Source organism: Aquarana catesbeiana, linkage group LG02 (assembly GCF_042186555.1).
Source record: "Aquarana catesbeiana isolate 2022-GZ linkage group LG02, ASM4218655v1, whole genome shotgun sequence".
In the NCBI taxonomy this organism is placed as follows: domain Eukaryota; kingdom Metazoa; phylum Chordata; class Amphibia; order Anura; family Ranidae; genus Aquarana; species Aquarana catesbeiana.
The window spans coordinates 118,387,377-118,405,791 of NC_133325.1; the positions used below are offsets into that span (position 1 = coordinate 118,387,377).

Here is an 18,415-nt window from a genome sequence, read left to right on the forward strand (position 1 = left end):
GCGAGCAGGCAGCTAATTGTATTTTATTGCAGAAGAGACATTGCATGCCTCTTTTGCAACAAAGCGCAGCTTGTGACAGTGCAACTCTAGTTCCCCTGTAACAATAAATAGCATTGCAAGCGCAATTCGTGTTTTGTACGCAATTTGTAAACAAGCACGAATTTACACAATTTTGTGCTTGTTCGTGAAATATTAAAGTGAGAACGCAGCCTTAGGAGAAGACGGTAGTAATAAAGCAGACAGGCTAGCCTTTTCCATTCCCCATCCCCCATTACTAGCCCAGTGGTCCTGCATGGCTGCCTACATCATCTAAGAAGAAAAAAAATCAATTTCACCCCAGCTGTCATGGCTAAGCACTGAGTATTAATGCACATCTAACCCTGGCTGTGTGCAGCTCATGGCTATGAATGGATAGATCCTACAAATACTCAGCTTTGTACAGTGTGAGCAATCTCTCCATAGGCTGGCCATTGTCACCATGCAATGAGTCCAGCATTCAGGTAGATCTGTAGTGTAGAGGTAAGGAAGGCATGCACCATAACAGATGACATCACAGAAATGCACTCTCCTCAATGACTGCTCCTCTGAGCCCTAACCTGTCACTTCACCAGGCTACAGCTACTGCAGGAGCGGCCCATAGCGCCCCGGGACACGCTGATTGGCTGTTGGTCGCTGTCATTCACAAGCACGGCGGCTTTGTAGAGTGGGAGGGGGCGGGTGTGTGGGTTTCCCCGGTAACCATAGTCTGGGCTGAGCTGCAGCGGAGCCCTGGCAGGAGAGTGTGATCAGCAGCAGCAGTGATAGGAGAGGAAGGAGGGGGGCTGTCACCTCTTGTATTAGGAGACCAGGACACTGGACAGTGCTGCTAGGACATGCATTGAGCTCTGAGGACTGCAGACACTGGGGTGAGTGAACTTTTCTCTGTGGGGGTGGGGGTGTAGGGGGCTGATTGATGTCATGGGGGGGGGGGGGGGGGGTTCTGTGACATTGGGCTGGGCTGCTGCTCATCAGATGGATAAAACAGTCACCTATCTTCCTGTCTGTAGCCACAGCTGGGATTTGTTCCTGAAGATGTGACAGTCCTGAATGTGGACTGTGCCTGGTCTGAGTGAACTTTCATAGGGTACAGTGACACCATACATGGGGCAGACATTGTCATCAGCCTGGCTTGGTGCATTGCAAAGTTCCATGGATCCTTGGACTCTCCAGGACAGGAATCTCCAGGACAGAAGCATGCAATGGAGCCAGAGCTGCAGCACATAGAAGAAGCATCATTGTGCTGGACATGCATGCTGCTCCTATGGCAAAGTGTCCAGCTGATTGCATAAGACTGGCAGAGCCAGCCTGGGACACCCAGCGTTAAATGACCCCCCCCACCCTTTATTGATTGGCACTGGATGTCACCCCGGTACTCTGGGAAGCCGTCATTCCTAATTGAATTCTTTTGTTGTGGTCTCTAGGCGCTGTAGCCAGCATCCCCCTTTGATGCAGTGGGTACCTGCAACACATAGCTTGTGCGGTGTTCAGAAGCAGCCCCCCTAGGGGGGGGAATTGCTGGCGCTGTATTAGTGGTATGATTAACAAGTGATAATCAAGTGTTCCAATGAGATATGCTGATGAAATGAGTGGGAAAAGACACACGGCTAAGCCGGTTTATCATCCCCATCCCCACCCTCCCTTCTGTTGGACTGACTTGACCCACAGCGTGTGGCACAGTGATGCTGCAACGAAGGGGTTAAATCTTCACCCCCTCCCGTGTGTGAAAACCACAGAAAGGATTCGCTTTCTCCTCCTGTAAGATGAGATGTGGCAGCTGCTGGTCCCGGGGTGCTCACGAGGGGGGCTCGCAGGATTGGTGGCTGAGGTGTATACCCTGCTGCAGATTAGGGGGAAGGCGGCTGCCAAAACTCATCTGACTTACGGAAACATTTATGTTGGCCGGCTCTGAGGCCGACGTCAAACTTTCTGTGCTGCATTGCCCAGTGTTTTCCGTTGTAAAACTGAATTTAAGGCTGAGCTCCGGGCACGAAAAACGTACATTTAAATAGATTCCTCAATCGCCACAAAGGTTTCAGTCGACTTTGTGTGCACAGAATGAGTTTGCAGATCCAGGTGTTACCTTGTAAAAGTAGTGTGGACATCATCACTGTGCGGTACATAGCCTGTGCAGAGAGCAGAGCTGTGGGAGGGGCCCAGCAGGCTCCACCCACTACAGGCTATCTGCAGAGAACTACAGGAGGGGGTGGAGCAAGACCAGTCACCCTGCACAAGGGGAGAGAGCAGCAGTGAGCGGTCTTTGTTACATTAGCATTGGTGCTCAACCTGTGTCCTCCTCCAGCTGTTGTGAAATTACAAATCCCACGAGGCATTGCAAGGAGGGCCACAGGTCGAGCACCCACGCAAGGATAGATTCATCTTTTGAACATGTTACATGTTTCACCCATATTTAGAATATAACATGTCCAAGCAAAGTCTACTCTCCACCTAAGCCCTGGTTGACGTAGCACAATTACAAAGTAGCAGATCAGCATGATTTTAGGTGCTACTTAACTGACATCTGTGCCACTTCGTGCACCGATGTCTATGCAAGTCGCACTAGAAATCGCAAAAAATAGTGCAGGAAACTGGTGCGGCACCGCAAAGTCGGAGTCGCAGCGATCTGAATGGTTCCATTGCCGACAGTAGGGTGCGACTTGTCATGCAATTTTGAATTGTCAATTCGAATGACAAGTCACATCGGGGTGAACGGGGGGCTTAGATCCCCCTTTCCTGTAACAGCGAGTGGGGGTTCCTCTCCCCCATGGCCGCTGTCGCATTTGAAATTGGCACAGCTGTGTAAGACTTCGTTCACTCATCATTCATTCACGGGGATCTGTGAATAAATAGGCTACAAGTCCCATTGGCCATCCCAGCAGACGGACTTGTAGTTTCAGTGGACTTCTAGTGTTCTGATTAGCGTGCTTGTAGTCCATTCACACTACAGCTCTGAAACTGACAGTCCATATAGAGGTATGGGCACAGAATTGTAGACAGTGTCTCTAAGAGCTTGACATTTTGACATTGCACCTGCAATAACCTAATCGTGGGTGAAATGCTCTGCAGGCGCCAAAAAAAATAAATAAATGCACTTTCTTTTTTTCCTGAAACAATCTGTGCATTTTTAATTTTTTTTCATAAAGGTGAACTTATCCTTAAGGCTGAGTTTACACTAGACTGTGACTGGTTTTCTATGGAGCCAGTTCACACATCTCAGCAGGGGCCTCCTGTGCAATTTGCACCAGGTCCTGTGCGTCTTTTGGTCTGTTTGAGGTCCGAAAAAGGCCAAAAATGCGGGCTTAAATTAGACCTGAAACGGTGAACGAGGACACACCGGACTCCTGCTTTGAGCCGCTTTGTGCTCATATGTGAACCCAGCCTAAATGTGGTTGTGCACGTACAGTTTTTAAAAAAATAATAATAATAAACTTGTTATGTGGCATTGCAAAGAGCGGCCCGATCCTCCTCTTCTGGTGTCCCTCACCAACACTCTTAGCTCCTCCTCTTCTCTGTGCACCCCCATAGGAAGTCGTTTCCTATGGTGGCACACCTGCAGACTTGCTTCTGAGCCAGGCTGTATGTGTCCCTAGACACACACAGTCCGGCTCAGCCCCACCACCTGCTCTCTCCTCACAGGATTTGATTGGCAACAGCAAGAGCCAATGGCTCCCACTGCTGCCTCTGTGTCCTGTGAGAGAAATCGAAATAGGACTGGGGGGGGGGCTATACAACTGCTGGGACATTTTTTACCTTATTATGGGGCATGCATTAAAGTAAAAAATGTCCTGCCTTTACAACCACTTTAAGCTCCTGCACAGAAGCAAAGTTTTTACTCCGGATTACTGCACAGATCTGGAAGAAATTAACAAAGTTCACTAAGATTCCAGTAGGAATGCACATGACTCTTGTAGGTAGACAATATTTGCTTATCCAGGAGTTCAGCTTTAGTCCTCATTTTTATTTTTTTATATATAGTTTCTGTAAAGATGAACTAACACCCTTCACCCTCCCTACCCACCCCCCACTTCCTGCTATACTTACCTCTGTAGGTTATACATTTTCACCATCCACAGAGCCCTGTGTAGCAGTCCTCGGGTTTGAAAGCCATTCTGCTCTTCCTCTTTCCCTTGGGACACCGGGATGGATCAGAGCAGAGATCCATATGGGAAGACGAGAAAGAACAGCACAGCTTTCAAACCCCAGAACTGTTGCACAGGGCTGTGTGGATAGTGAAACTGTATAACTCATGTAGGTAAGTGTACTGGGGACTGGGAAGGGTGTAGGGTGTACGTCTTTTCAATTCTTCTGAAAAGGGGAATTAACCCTTTAGAGCCGATTCAAAACATAAACCATGCTGTGCGTTCCTGTGCGATTCACATGCGAATGGGTGAAGTGCGATTTCTGTCCATTCATTTGAATGGGCTGAAATCGCCCCGGATTACAGCAAAGGTAGTGCATGCACTGTTTCACAAAACACACAGCAACCGGATTGCATGGTTCTACTGTACCATGTGATCCGGTGCAGGCAAACGCATTGCATTTGTGACCTGCGTTTGGGGTGTCGTTAACACTGACACCTGCTGCAGATCACGAGTGCAGTGTATTTGGAATGTGGTGTTGGGAAATGCAAACAGTGCACTGCGTTCTGGTGTGAACTGGCTCTTAAAGTTGGACTTTGGAAAGGAAAACATTTTCCCTTACAGTGGGACTCCTCTCGCACTGCAGGGGTTAAATGCCCATTTATGCCTAGGGTACCAGTAACAAGAAAAACCCTTTTTATAAATGCTGTGACATGAGTCCTGGTGATATATTGCCGGTGTCTTGCCGAGAAAGTTCCCTCGGCGGGTAAGGACCCCCCCCTGTACTGCGCAGGCGCGGCGCCTGCGCAGTACGAACTACTATCAGCCGCCGGAGATAGCCGAAGCTCAAAATGTTCAATCAGCTGTACACGGCGCCTGCGCCCTAGGTCCAGGTTCCTTCCCCACCATCCAAGTGGACCTAGAGGGGGAATAAAAAAGAGCCGAGCGAAGCGAGGCCATACCCGAAGCGTGGGGAGCGAAGCGAGCCCGCGAGGGGCCCTCTTACAGGCGCCGTGTACAGCTGATTTTCACCTATTCACCTTCGGCTATTTCCGCCGGATCCTACTGCGCAGGAGGGGGGTCCTTATGCGCCGAGCGGAACTTTCTCGGCAGAACACCGGCAATGGGGTGTGACTTGTAATGTGATTTGAAACTATCAAATCATATAACAAGTTGCACAGGTGTGGATGGGGGCTTACTTAACTTATTCCTGGAAATCAGTGCTCCCTTCTTCTATCTGCTTTGTGGACAGTCTCAAGGTGTCGTCCTGTACAGTGCAGGGCTATGTAGTTGCTAGGGCAGGTGGTATTGCATGGAGGGAGCCTTTGGGAGCAAGAGATAAAGTAAGTAAAAAGTCCTTTTTCCTGGTACCCTAGGCATAAACAAGTATTTACCCCATTCAGTGTGAGGGGAGCCCTGCTGCAAGGAGGATGGATCTTAGTGCCTAGAAGGAAAAGGAAACTGCTCCCCATTTAAAAGCCTTGTTCAAAGTTATTGAAGTACCTGATGAACAGACTGTTACACCTGGTTCCTACAAGTTTAACACGTGTCACTCCATCTGGAGCTTATTTGTAGACTCTACATGAATAAGCTTCGGATGGAGTGAAACGCGTTAGTGCTTGTAGGAACCAGGTGTAACAGTCTCTGCATTGGATACTATAATACATCGGAACAAGGCTTTTAAATGGAGAGCATTTCACTTTTCCTTTTATTAGATTCATCTAAGGGCTCAGTCACATGGACGCTGAGACCCATCCTCCGTGCTGAGCTGCTTTTTGGTGTGGATGCAGGCAGCCTGTAGAAGTGGATGCGGACTCAGCGATTGAACAGACACAGTCGCATGTGAAAATTTGACATGTGGGTAGGAATGGGTGTACAGCTCCAAGGGTCTAAGGCAGTGGTGGCTGGTGCTCAATATTTTAGGGGGGCGGCAATCCAACACCCCCCCCCCCCACCAGGGGAGACAGATGGGAAGGCAGCGATCAGAGGCCTCCTTACCTTAGGAAGCAGATGACAAGGATCTGGGGTAGGGCTGCTGTTCCATTGGCCGGGAGTCCTAAGACTTCTTGGCCAATCAGGTCTCAGGACTCGCTTCCTGATTGGCCGGGAGGAGAATCAGGAAGACAATAGCAAATATTAATTTGCTATTGTCACACAACTGGGTGGACTCACTGCACCCCAAGCTGACCCTTTTTTGAAGCCAATTAGAGCCTCAGACTCTAATCATGTGCTTAATAAAAAAAAAACTCCATTGAAATCCATGCATCCGGCGCTCTGCATGTGGATTAGGGGCCGGGCGCATGGATTAGAGGGTGGCCTGGTATGGATGGGCTGCCACTGGTCTAAGGACTGGTAGGTTGCAATATACCATGTTTTGTTGTTGATTTTAGATCTAGCCTTGTTTAAAAATACATTTGGAGAAATCAGTGCTGCCACTGCTGACCCCTTTTCTAAAAATACTGGTACCTTGCAGTATATAGATTTAATATACACTGCCTTGTCTAGACCCCTTTTACACGGACAGACTGATTGAGTCCACCTGTCAGTTTTTTAGATGAACCTGTTCGGACCATCCATTGTTCTTTATGAAGTGGTGGGTGTCAACAGACATGGGTCCATTAACCCCACTTGCCGACCGCCCTATAGCAGATATACTGCAAGAGGGTGGCTGCTGTGCGCAGGATCACGTGTATATATATATAAATATGTATACACAGTAATATATATATATAGATATAGATAGATATATATAAAATCTATGTGTGTGATCCTGCACTTTTCGGGTAGCGGGTGCAAATCCACACCAGCGGCGGCATGCTCCCGCTGTGTTTGTACACAGCGGGAGCCAATCAGCGGGTAGTGTGGACTCGATGTCCGTCAGCACCCGCTAATCATTCAGTACAGAGGCAGATTGCCATTCTGTCAGTAGGGAAGGCATGGATCCTGTGTTCCTGCATAGCAGCGACAAGGATCCATGTCTTCCCCTAGTAAAAGCACCTCCCACACTGTACAAAAACACTGGCTAGGCACACAGTTAACCCTTTGCTCACCCCTGATGTTAACCCCTTCCCGGCCAGTGTCATTACTACAGTAACAGTGCATATTTTTAGCACTGATCACTGTATTAATGTCACTGGTTCCCAAAACAGTGTCAGTTTGTGTCCAATTTGTCTGCTGCAATATCTCAGTCCCCCTATAAGTCGCTGAGTGCCACCATTACTAGTAAAAAAATGAAATAAATATTCCATAAATATATCCCATAGTTTTAATCTCATTGTCTAAAAGACCTAATTTCATCACTCAGCGCTCAGGAAAAATTAAAAAAATAAATACATTTTATATATTATGCAACATCTATCTATCTATCTATCTATCTATCTATCTATCTATCTATCTATCTATCTATCTATCTATCTATCTATCTATCTATCTATCTATCTATATAGAATATATATATATATATATATATATATATATATATATATATATATATATAGATATATTCTATATATCTATATATATAGATATATATAAAACGTATATGGCACAAGTCTATGTACATAAACGCAGCCGCTAAATAAAACAGAAATATACACGTAAGTAAAAAAAAGTCCTTAGTCCATATTGACAAAGTTCCAATACTCAAAGCAGCGCTCCTATCAAATAAATGAAGTATGACCAGCATTCACATGTAAAAACAAAGAAATTGATAGTATGTTGATAGGTGATGGGACAGTTCAATTGATAGGTGAAGGATTCTACTTAATGATTAATAGGCGTACACTATCCTCCAGAGTCCACACCATGTGAAACACACTCCCCTAGGGGTTTATACTCACCAAAGGGATGTAATGCAAAAGCCTTGAACACACCAAGTGTCTCTCGTTTGGTTCGGTTATCTCAAAGAGCTCATTGCCCAGGGTGGTTTAGTCATGTGAAAAAAGGCTCCACATAGCGTGATACCATTTTAAAAGGTTTTCAAGACGACCACCCCCTTAAAATCACACTTAAGCCTTGTACACACGGTAAGATTGTTGGCCAACAGAGCGTCTGATTTTTGTCAAACGGGCGTGTGCCAGGATCTTGTCTTGCATACTAACGGTACACAATTGTTGTGCCATAAACATGAACGTAGTGACGTACTACGAGGAATTTCAGCTATTGAGTGCCACCCTTTGGGCACCTTCTGCTAATTTCGTGTTTGGTGAGCATTGATTCCGAGCATGCGCGTTTTGTACTTTTGACTTTTGTGTGACAGATTTGTCTACTGACCATACGAAAATCTGATGTAAAACCGTTGTCCACCAAAAGTTTACTAGCCTGCCATCCAACATTTGTTGGCCGATAGTTGGACAACAATTGTCAAAAGGAGTGTACGAATGGTAAGATTTTAGGACAACAGTCTGTCAACAGACAATACCCTGCCAACAATCGTACCGTGTGTACGAGGCTTTACACAACACAAACTGTAACAGGCATTTTGGTTGAATAATCAAACTGTGTGTTATCACCAATCAGTATGGAATTCCGTCTGCCATCCACCGTGTGGAAAGTATCTGGCTGTTCCTGCCTGGTAGTGACACGCACACGTCCCTTCCGGCCGCCGGATATGCCACTCCAGATTAGTTAAATTTAGCATCATGACTGCTGAGAAGCATAGGCTCATTTATGACCAACTAATAAACCAATACCTTGCCCCCCCCAAAAAGACACAGAAGCCGATTAAGTTGGAAATAGGGAAAGGCCACAGCTTTATTGAGCTTTTCAAAGTACGACTTTCCAAAACAACAAAACACCAAACAACAATGTCAGCCACAGTATACCATGAGCACCCATAAAACATAGTCTAAGAGGCTTGTCCTTGCCATCAGTGCCAGACATGCATTAGACTGACCACAGAATTTAACTTGAGGGCATAGCCCATAAAGCAACATCAATTGCTGGCAAGGTCAAAACCGCCAATAAAGCTGTGACAAAACCTCACAACGGGCTGGAGGGTGGGTTAGCAACCCTTGTGATGGCTGAATCTCCTCAGAGCAGTTGGATGTGCCTCAACATAGCCTTTTCCTAGAGTTCAAGCTCCCCACCCAGTCACCTCAGGTCTTTGTAGCCAATCCTAAGGGAGCTACTTAACCACTTCATGCAAAACGACGTACCCGTACATCCGTACTTTGATGCAAAATAGTGGGGTTATGGCAGCAGTGCGTTTCTCTTTACTATAAAAGTGGTCTCCGCGGCGGATTGACTGCGAGATCACTTATCTGCGGCGGGAGGGGTTCCCACCCCCCTCCTGCCGCACTCCGGTTGTCTCCGTCGCTTACCGGACTAGCCGGTAGCGGTGGAGACGATCGCGTCCTCTCCCATGGATGCCTGGCTGCCGACTGAGGGGGAAGATGGACCCCGCTCAGCTCCATAGCATGGGAGGGCGGAAGCGACGCCAAACGTTGCTTCCACCCATAGCTCTTAAAGGAGAAATTATTCTTTTTTATTTTTTTTCAAGTGTCATTTTTTTTTTTTTTTCAAGTGACATTTTATTTGTACTTTTAATTGCATGTTAGTGTAAATATGAGATCTGAGATCCTTTTGATCCCAGATCTCATATTTAAAAGGTCTTGTTATGCTTTTTTTCTATTACTATTAAGGGATGTTTACATTCTTTTTAATAGAAATAAAAGTGACCCAAATTTTTTGTGCCAAAATAAAAAATGAAAAGTAAAATAAATAAGAAAAAAAAAGTAGCGTAGTAGTGAGTAGCGCCCGCATATGAAAACGGTGTTCAAACCACACACGTGAGGTATCGCTGTGATCGTTCGAGCGAGAGCAATAATTCTAGCCCTACACCTCCTCTGTAACTCAAAACTGGTAACCTGTAGACATTTTTAAACATCGCCTATGGAGATTTTTAAGGGTAATAATTTGTCGCCATTCCAAGAGGGGGTGCAATTTTGAAGCATGACATGTTGGGTACTCGACGTAACATTATCTTTCACCATATAAAAAAAAATTGGGCTAACTTTACTGATGTCTTCTTTCTTACTTCAAAAAAAGTGTATTTTTTCCAAAAAAAGTGCGCTTTTAAGACCGCTGTGCAAATACGGTGTCACAGAAAGTATTGCAACGACCGACATTTTATTCTCTAGGATGTTAGAAAAAAAAAATATAATGTTTGGGGGTTCTAAGTAATTTTCTAGCAATTAAAATGATTTTAACTTGTAAAAAAGGGGCTAGGTCCTTAAGTGGTTAACTTCCCTTTAGGTTCACACCCACAGATTTTTTTTTTAAATTTCTTTATCAGTTTAGGCCAATATGTATTCTTACACATATTTTTGGAAAAAAAATCGCAATAAGCGTATATTGATTGGTTTGCACAGAAGTTATAGATTCTACAAAATAAGGGATAGATTTATGGCATTTTTTTCCTTACTAGTAATGGCGGCGATCTGCAATTTTTTAGCGGGACTGCGACATTGCGGCGGACAGATCAGACACTTTTTTGGGACCATTGACTTTTATACAGCGATCAGTGCTATAAAAATGCACTGATTACTGTGTAAATGTCACTGGCAGGGAAGGGGTTAACATTAGGGGGCGATCAAGGGGTTAACTGTGTTCCCTCATGTTTGTTTCTAACTGTAGGGGGATGGGACTGACTAGAGGAGGAGACCGATTGCTGTTTCCAATTACTAGGAACAGCAGATCTTTTTCTCCTCTACTGTCAGAACAGGGATTTGTGTGTTTATACGCACACAAATCCCCGTTCTGGCTCTCGTGCCCACGATCCTGGGTGGCCGGCGGACATCGCGGCCATGCGCATCGGGTCCCCCGCCGTGCAGCGCGCCTGCTATGGTTTTTAAAGGCAGGCGGACTCCGCCATGTGAAAAGGCCTTAGACTTTGGACCCTGACCCAGAACAAGCATGTAAACTTGTCCAGGCCTGTATTCAATAAAGTATTAAAGTCACTAGATCAACATTATAGCCAGACATTGACAACCAGCATTTTCAGAAGGAGGATTCAGCAATGTCTACCTACATACTCTCTTAGAAACTGGTGTCCTTTAACCACTTCACTACTGGCCTATGATTGAAAACGGCAGAGCGATGGCCGCGATGTTCTGGCGCACCACTTTAAAACGACACATTCTTTACGTTGTGTTTGCACGCCTGGCATGTGTACAATGCCTATGATTAAAAATTTGTGACAATAAAAATGAGATCACCTCGGGGAATCTAGTTTCCAAAAGGGGTCATTTTGGGGGTGTTTGTACAGTGCTAGCATTTATATTTCATATTACTTTATATCAGAAAGTAAGAGAGTTTATTTTCTAAACTTTTGGGTCATTTTTTCCTTTTATATAGTAAAAAAAAAGTGGTTATTAAATACCACCAAAAGAAAGCAATATCTGTCCCAACATAATATAAAATTCATTCTGCACAAGTAATTGTCAGCCAAACTATCGCAGCACTAAAAATAAAAAAACGGCCTGGTAATCAAAGGGTATTATAGGCTATCACTCAAGTGGTTAATTCTTTTTCAGTGAACACATAACTGGATTAAACGATCTGTCTACCTGGAGTTATTGGTTGATCAACTGTAGCATCTCAGCATGCATTGTCTGTGCTATGAACATATAAGTAGACCTGGTCGTATTGCTTGCACCCAGAAGCTAAGTTCCTGGCTGTGATAAAGATTCTTTCCTCATAAGGTTCCTTGAATCCTGTTTGCTGCAGACGTGATGCTGTCTGCCTGTGCTGCTCTCTGGTTCCTCCTCCCCTCTCCGTAGACTTAAACTTGCTAAGTTGGCAGAGCCAACCTTGCAAATTTATAGAGTGCTCTGCAATGCTTGGAAGATATGCTGCCCTGAGGCTCTACATGTCTGACTGCCCTCTAATGATTATGGACAGCCTGCGGGTGCTTTGAAGAATGCCAATGCTTGGCCCTCCTAAGTGGAACTTTTTCAGCCCAAAAGTGTATTTCATTTATTTATATAGACACAGAGCTGCATTGTGCCATTCTTTCCCTGCTTCATCGTAGGAATTGGTATTAGGTTTCAAATATTCTTCCTAAGATCACACAAAATAATGGGAGGAGAGGAACCTCTAGAGATACATGTACTGTATAATAAGAAATGGGGGGAAGAGGGGAAAGTCCATATGGTGTGGTAACATTAGTATTGAATAGCAGTGTTGACGGCAATGGAACTGTGGCAGTCTGATCTTGGGGAATTAATCAGCGAGCAATGGGAGGTGGCATTGGAGACGGTGCATGATAGTTCCTTAAATACCTCTCAGCGCCGTTCCCAATTGTACATCTTGTTGAGAGTACACTGTGCTCCTTTTAAATTGTTAAAGATGGGACTTCTCCCTGACCCCGCCTGTCCTAAATGTAGCAAGGGCCATGGAGATCTTATTCACGTGTATGGTGCTGTCCAAATTTACATAGATACTGGGAATCCATACTTTTTACCATTAATCAAGCATTTCAGTGTACTATACCCCTGGACCCCAAATGCTGTTTATTAGGTATGTTAGATGAGGTAATCTCAGATGCATTTGTTAAGGAAGCAGTCTTCAGGGCCCTGTTTCAGACCCACAGAGTCATCTTGCTTCATTGGAAAGGTGCTTCCCTTCCCACCCATAGCATAGCTGCCAACTGTCCCGGATTTCCCGGGACATTCCCGGGACTTGGACGCCATTCCCGAATTTGTGGTGTCCCGGTAAATGTCCCGAGAAATACGGTTCTTCACGATTTTCGTCGCTGCCGCCGCTAGAGGTCCGCGGCCGGCGGAGACATTGTCTCCGCCGGCCGCCATTTTAATGAAGTTCAGGAAGATGGCTGGGGGGGGGGGCTAGACAGAGCTCCTGCGTCAGCGCCCACCCTCCGCCCCGCTCCGCCTCGCCCCGCCTACCCCCCCTGCTGCCAGTCTGATATGGAAAGGGGCGGGGGTTCTAGCCATGCGGACACTGACTACTAGGACACCTTTGAGGTAGGGGGGGCGCACCGCTGTGGGACTCCTGATGTGAAGGGGGGTGCACCGCTGTGGGACTCCTGATGTGAGGGGGGGCGCACCGCTGTGGGACTCCTGATGTGAGGGGGGGCTCCACTAGGGACACCTGATGTGAGGGGGAGCTCTGCCGGGGACTCCTGATGTGAGGGGGGCTCTGCCGGGGACACCTGATGTGAGGGGGGCTCCACTGGGGACACCTGATGTGAGGGGGGGCTCTGCCAGGGACACCTGATGTGAGGGGAGGGCTCTGCTGGGGACACCTGATGTGAGGGGGGGCTCTGCTGGGGACACCTGATGTGAGGGGGACTCTGCCGGGGACACCTGATGTGAGGGGGAGCTCTGCCGGGGACACCTGATGTGAGGGGGAGCTCTGCCGGGGACACCTGATGTGAGGGGAGCTCTGCCGGGGACACCTGATGTGAGGGGGAGCTCTGCCGGGGACACCTGATGTGAGGGGGAGCTCTGCCGGGGACACCTGATGTGAGGGGGAGCTATGCCGGGGACACCTGATGTGAGGGGGAGCTCCGCTGGGGACACCTGATGTGAGGGGGGGCTCCGCCGGGGACACCTGATGTGAGGGGGAGCTCCGCCGGGGACTCCTGGTGTGAGGGGGGGCTCCGCTGGGGACTCCTGGTGTGAGGGGGGCTTCGCCTGGGACTCCTGGTGTGAGGGGGGCTTCTCCGGGGACTCCTGGTGTGAGGGGGGGCTCCGCCGGGGACTCCTGGTGTGAGGGGGGGCTCCGCTGGGGACATCTGATGTAAGGGGAGCTCCGCTGGGGGCACCTGATGCAAGGACGGACTCTGCTGGGACATCTGACGCAAGGATGGACGGCTGGTGGCAGGCGACGTGGCTAGTGACACGCTCAGGGATCCCACTGATTCGGCATTATGGTGAGTTGAGTGATTTAATTTTATATTACAATGTAATAATAGAAATAATGCACTTCAATCATCCTGACGCCATAACAACCATGGTGGCGGGATGATTGAAGTGCTAACACCAGGTGTTTGGAGTATCTTTATCTGCTGATTGTTAATCTTTCTAGAATACACATATTTTTATTGTGTACGATCTGGGGCTGCTGTTCCGTCATTTCCCTCTCCCCCTTTCCCCCTCTCTCCCTCTCCATCCCTCTTTCATCTCAGACTCTAACCACACCCTCTTGAGCCATGCCCATTTAAGCCACGCCCACTATGTCACGTGAACCACGCCCATTTCTCGCCGCAGCGCGCTAAGCACGCCGCATTTGTATATTTGCCTAGAAACTAATGCCCCACCCCCTAATTATTATACGGCTGCGCCTATAGCCACAAAAGTGTCCCACATTTTTTTTCTACAATGTTGACAACTATGCCATAGAGAATGGGGAACTCATATGGGCACCACTCTCCGCTATGAATGGGTTATCTACTAACATACAGGATGCCCATTCAAAGTTCAAAAGTACTGGAAGTGGTCATGGATAGGTTGCTGGGGTAATGTGTTGTTGGTCTCTGCACGGTATTTGTTGAAGTATTTGTGTAATCCAAATCAATGAAAGTTTGTATACTAATTTTTGCAGTTGGTTGATTTACACTTTGGGGGAGAAATGGGTTTTTGAATGGCGGGTATCAATTTTATTAATTTTGGACTCTAATTGAATATTGGTGGAGTGTTTGTAATGTTGTAATCATATGCAAGGGAGGTGTTTGGATATCTGTTTAGTTCTGGAACCTGTATGTTTGTATGACCCTAATAAAGTTTTTCTGACAAAAAATAAATAAAAATAGCAGTGTTGTCAATAAAGAGAGAAAGGGTTGGTTTTGTAACTTACATAGAGTAAGGTTGTGGATTACCACAGAAAATGGTGGAGGCAACCTTTGCTTCAGCGCTTGTGGAGATAATTGCATATATATTCATATATATATATAATGGAATGTATTCAATTTTTTCCCTCTTTTGGAAGTACTGTCATTATTTTGGAAATAATCCCAGTTCCTCTTTCCTGTACAGTGACTCCACACCTTTTCCTGCTCATTTTTATGGTTTTTATGTGTTATCTACACTTGTGTGTTTTTATGTGTTGCCATTGTCATCAGTAGGCCCTATAACACACACTGGTGCAAACAGTAAGTAACCCCATTTAATACAATTGACAACCTGTGTTATTGCTGTGTGTAAAAAAAAAAAAAAAAAAGTGTAGGTGTCAATGTGACCTTAGGGCTGATATGTGTAGAAAAAATTGCACTGTTCAATACTAAATATGTTTATGATGCTGTCGAATTTTAAATCCAGCCTTGAAATGGTTGCATTGTTGTTTTCAGATTCTCATATAAAGAAATATAGCAATGAAGAAAGAGCCAGTGTGTTTTTAGTTGTTTTTCTGACTATTGTTTGCATCTGCAAATCAGCATTAATTTTGACGTCAAATATCGATTTAGTTTTAGTAACAGTCTTTTGACTAAAATGTCAATTTAGTTTTAGTTGTATTTTAGTCACCTGAATTGTTTTAGTCGTATTTTAGGCATCTGAATTGTTTTAGTTTTAGCCGTATTTTAACGTCTACTTCTACAAATGCGTCACTTTGCCTTTTTAAAGCGGGCTTCCACCCAAATTTTGAACAATATCTGTATGTATTCTCTTTCTTGCCTAGATGCTGACATGCTGTTTAAAAAAATTTAAATTGCCGTAATGACCTTTTATTTTTCTATTGATCTTTGCACTTCCTGGTTCTCCTCCCGTGGGAGTAGGCGTGTTTCTAGCCTCTCCCAGACTCCTGGGAGCTAGTCTCAGGCTTCCCAGGATGCCACTGAGCATGTGCCGGAATGAGCAGTGAATGCTGGGAGCACAGCATTCACCACATCCAGGAAATAAATGCTTGTGGGCTTCAAATGCCCACAATGAAGATGGAAACCGCCTGCAGTGAATAATATAAGTTATTCTTTCCGACGAAATCTGACACAGGCGGACATATTACACACAATATGTGAGTATGTAATGCTGAGAAGAAAAGTCAACAGTTTACGCAGCGCTTTACAATATAAAAGGGAGACAATACAGTTATAATACAATACAATACAATAGGATTAAGAGGGCCCTGCTCAGAAGAGCTTACAATCTAATAGGTTTGTGAATGAACTAAAAAAAAAAAAAAACGATAGATAGGTGGACCCCCGCTTTAAGCCCAAGTGACATCTACTTCCCCTGCTGATACTCACCTTCTCCATGTTCCCTGGCTCTCCATTTGTCTTAACAGAGCATATGGGAACATGCGATTATCTGTGGTCGAACTGGATTCACCCAATAAAACCATTCACATAATGTGTATGTCTTTCAACAATGTATTTGCCTTTTGCAAAATGCATTCTGCTTTGACATTAGATCATTAAGGATGAACAAATGGAATATACATGTAATGTGAAGTACGACCCTGTTTACCCCATTGGGTGCTTTGACATTAATATTACACTAAGTGAATTAAGCTCTATACTTTCTATAATCTGTCAATTCTTATTTATGTTATAAAAAAACCTAGTGATCATGCTGGTGATTGTGACTTCCTCGGGCAGGTGGGACAGGATCTAGCCTATCTGATGTGGGGTGCAATAAAAAATGTCAGGGGGTCAGGAGGGCATTGTACAGGGGGTCAGCAGAACAGAGGATAGGGGTCATCAGTTTGTAGGGATGTACAGAGGCCAGTAGTTTATGAGGCAGTGTACAGGAGTCAGCAGGGCAGAGGACAGGGGGCAGCAGGGAAGTATACAGGAGGTAAGCAGGGCAGTGGATGGGAGGTCAACAGGGGAGTGTACAGGAGTCAGTAGGGTAGTGTACAGGAAGTCAGCAGGGCAGAGAAGAGGGGTCACTCATGGCAGATCATTAAGCAGACCTTTTTCTCTCCACACAGCATATAGCTGAGAATAGATTCCCTTACAGACACAACTCCACCTGCACACTGTGTAGCTGGCTACTGCAGCTGCATTGCCGTTCTGATCTGGGAATTTCACAGGTCAGAACGGCAACACAGTAGGCAGCTAAACACTGCAGATTGAGGCTGTGTCTGCAAGGAAATTTAATCTGAGCTATGTGGGGAGGAGGAGCTCTGCTGCTTGCCTTGTGCCCTGATATTTTTGCGGTACAGGGATAGGAAAAAACACATAACACATTTTAAATGTGTTGCATGCAGCGATTAAGCTGGTTGTTAAGGATGCCGTCGGGGCCGGCTCCTTAAAGCGGAGTTCCAGTCATCTGTGGAAAAATAAAAGTCAGCTGCTATAAAAACTGTAGCTGCTGACTTTTTAAAAACAGCCACTCACCTGTCCCATGATCCAGCAGTGTGCTCACCCCTGTCAGTCTCACCCGCTGTCTTCGATCCCCGGCGCTGGCATCTTCACTATGGGCACCTGGCTGTTACAGATTGCGGCTTCCACTGCACATGCGTGAGTCTCGCGCTGCACATTGTCAGTGGTGGATGCAGTCTTCTGTGTCAGAAGATTGCAGGGGGAGGGAGGGAGGGAGGGAGGAGAAAGAGGGAAGCGGGTACCTGTCCCCCCCCCCCCCCCCCTCAAAAGTGCCAATTGTTCAAGAAGTGGAGAATGAGGCCTTAAAGCAGAACTTCCCCTTTTGGGTGGAGCTCTGCTTTAACAAACAGCTATTTCTTGGTTGTTAAGGAAGCGGGCAGATGGTTGTTAAGGACGCTGTCGGGTTCCAGCTCCTTAACAAACAGTGATAATGCCTCCCCTGTGGTCAGCATGCTCAGGAGCAATGCTACCACTGGAGGGGGAGGAGGCGGAGAGACTGTGGGTGGAACAGCAGGGAGCTCTGGAGGAGGAGGAGGCAGGGAAAGGCTGGACTGAGCTACTGGTGAACACCAAGTGGAGAGGAGGCTGTGTGTGTGCAGAGGGGGGGGGGGCAAATGTTTAGATCCCCGCTTATTGTTAGGGAAGCTGGTATGTGCTGGCTCACTGGTTGTTAAGAATGCTGCTCCTTAACAACTAGGAAAACAGCACCCTGGGTGCATTTTTGCTGTGGTTCCCATTGGCACCAAGGATGCAGCATGCAGGACTTCGCAAACCGCAGCTCAAACGCAGCACAGCGATGTGAAAAGTCTCATAGGCTTTCAAGGGAAATAATTTTCAATGCGCTTTTGTCCCACTAAAAAGGTTCTTTTCAGAGCGGCAAAAGCAAATCAGTGGGAAAAGACCCTTAACTGGGGTAGGTACTGTAAGGAGGTAAGAAAAAAAATTCTTGCTTGAGCAGCAAAGTGAGCAGGAAAGGCGGTAAGGGGAAAAAATGTTGTCATAGACTGAATTTCAGGCA

At 46.2% G+C, this 18,415-nt stretch overlaps 1 protein-coding gene across 3 annotated transcripts in view; it reads left to right on the forward strand.

Moving 5' to 3' along the window:
- The first annotated feature begins 729 nt into the window (after positions 1 to 729).
- The window catches only part of LNX2 (ligand of numb-protein X 2), a 241,317-nt gene continuing 223,631 nt past the window's right edge, over positions 730 to 18,415 (forward strand). For all 3 annotated transcript variants that reach the window (XM_073613387.1, XM_073613386.1, XM_073613388.1), the window contains exon 1: positions 730 to 905. The gene's annotated coding sequence lies outside the window, so the exon portion shown is untranslated. The remainder of the gene's footprint in view (positions 906 to 18,415) is intronic.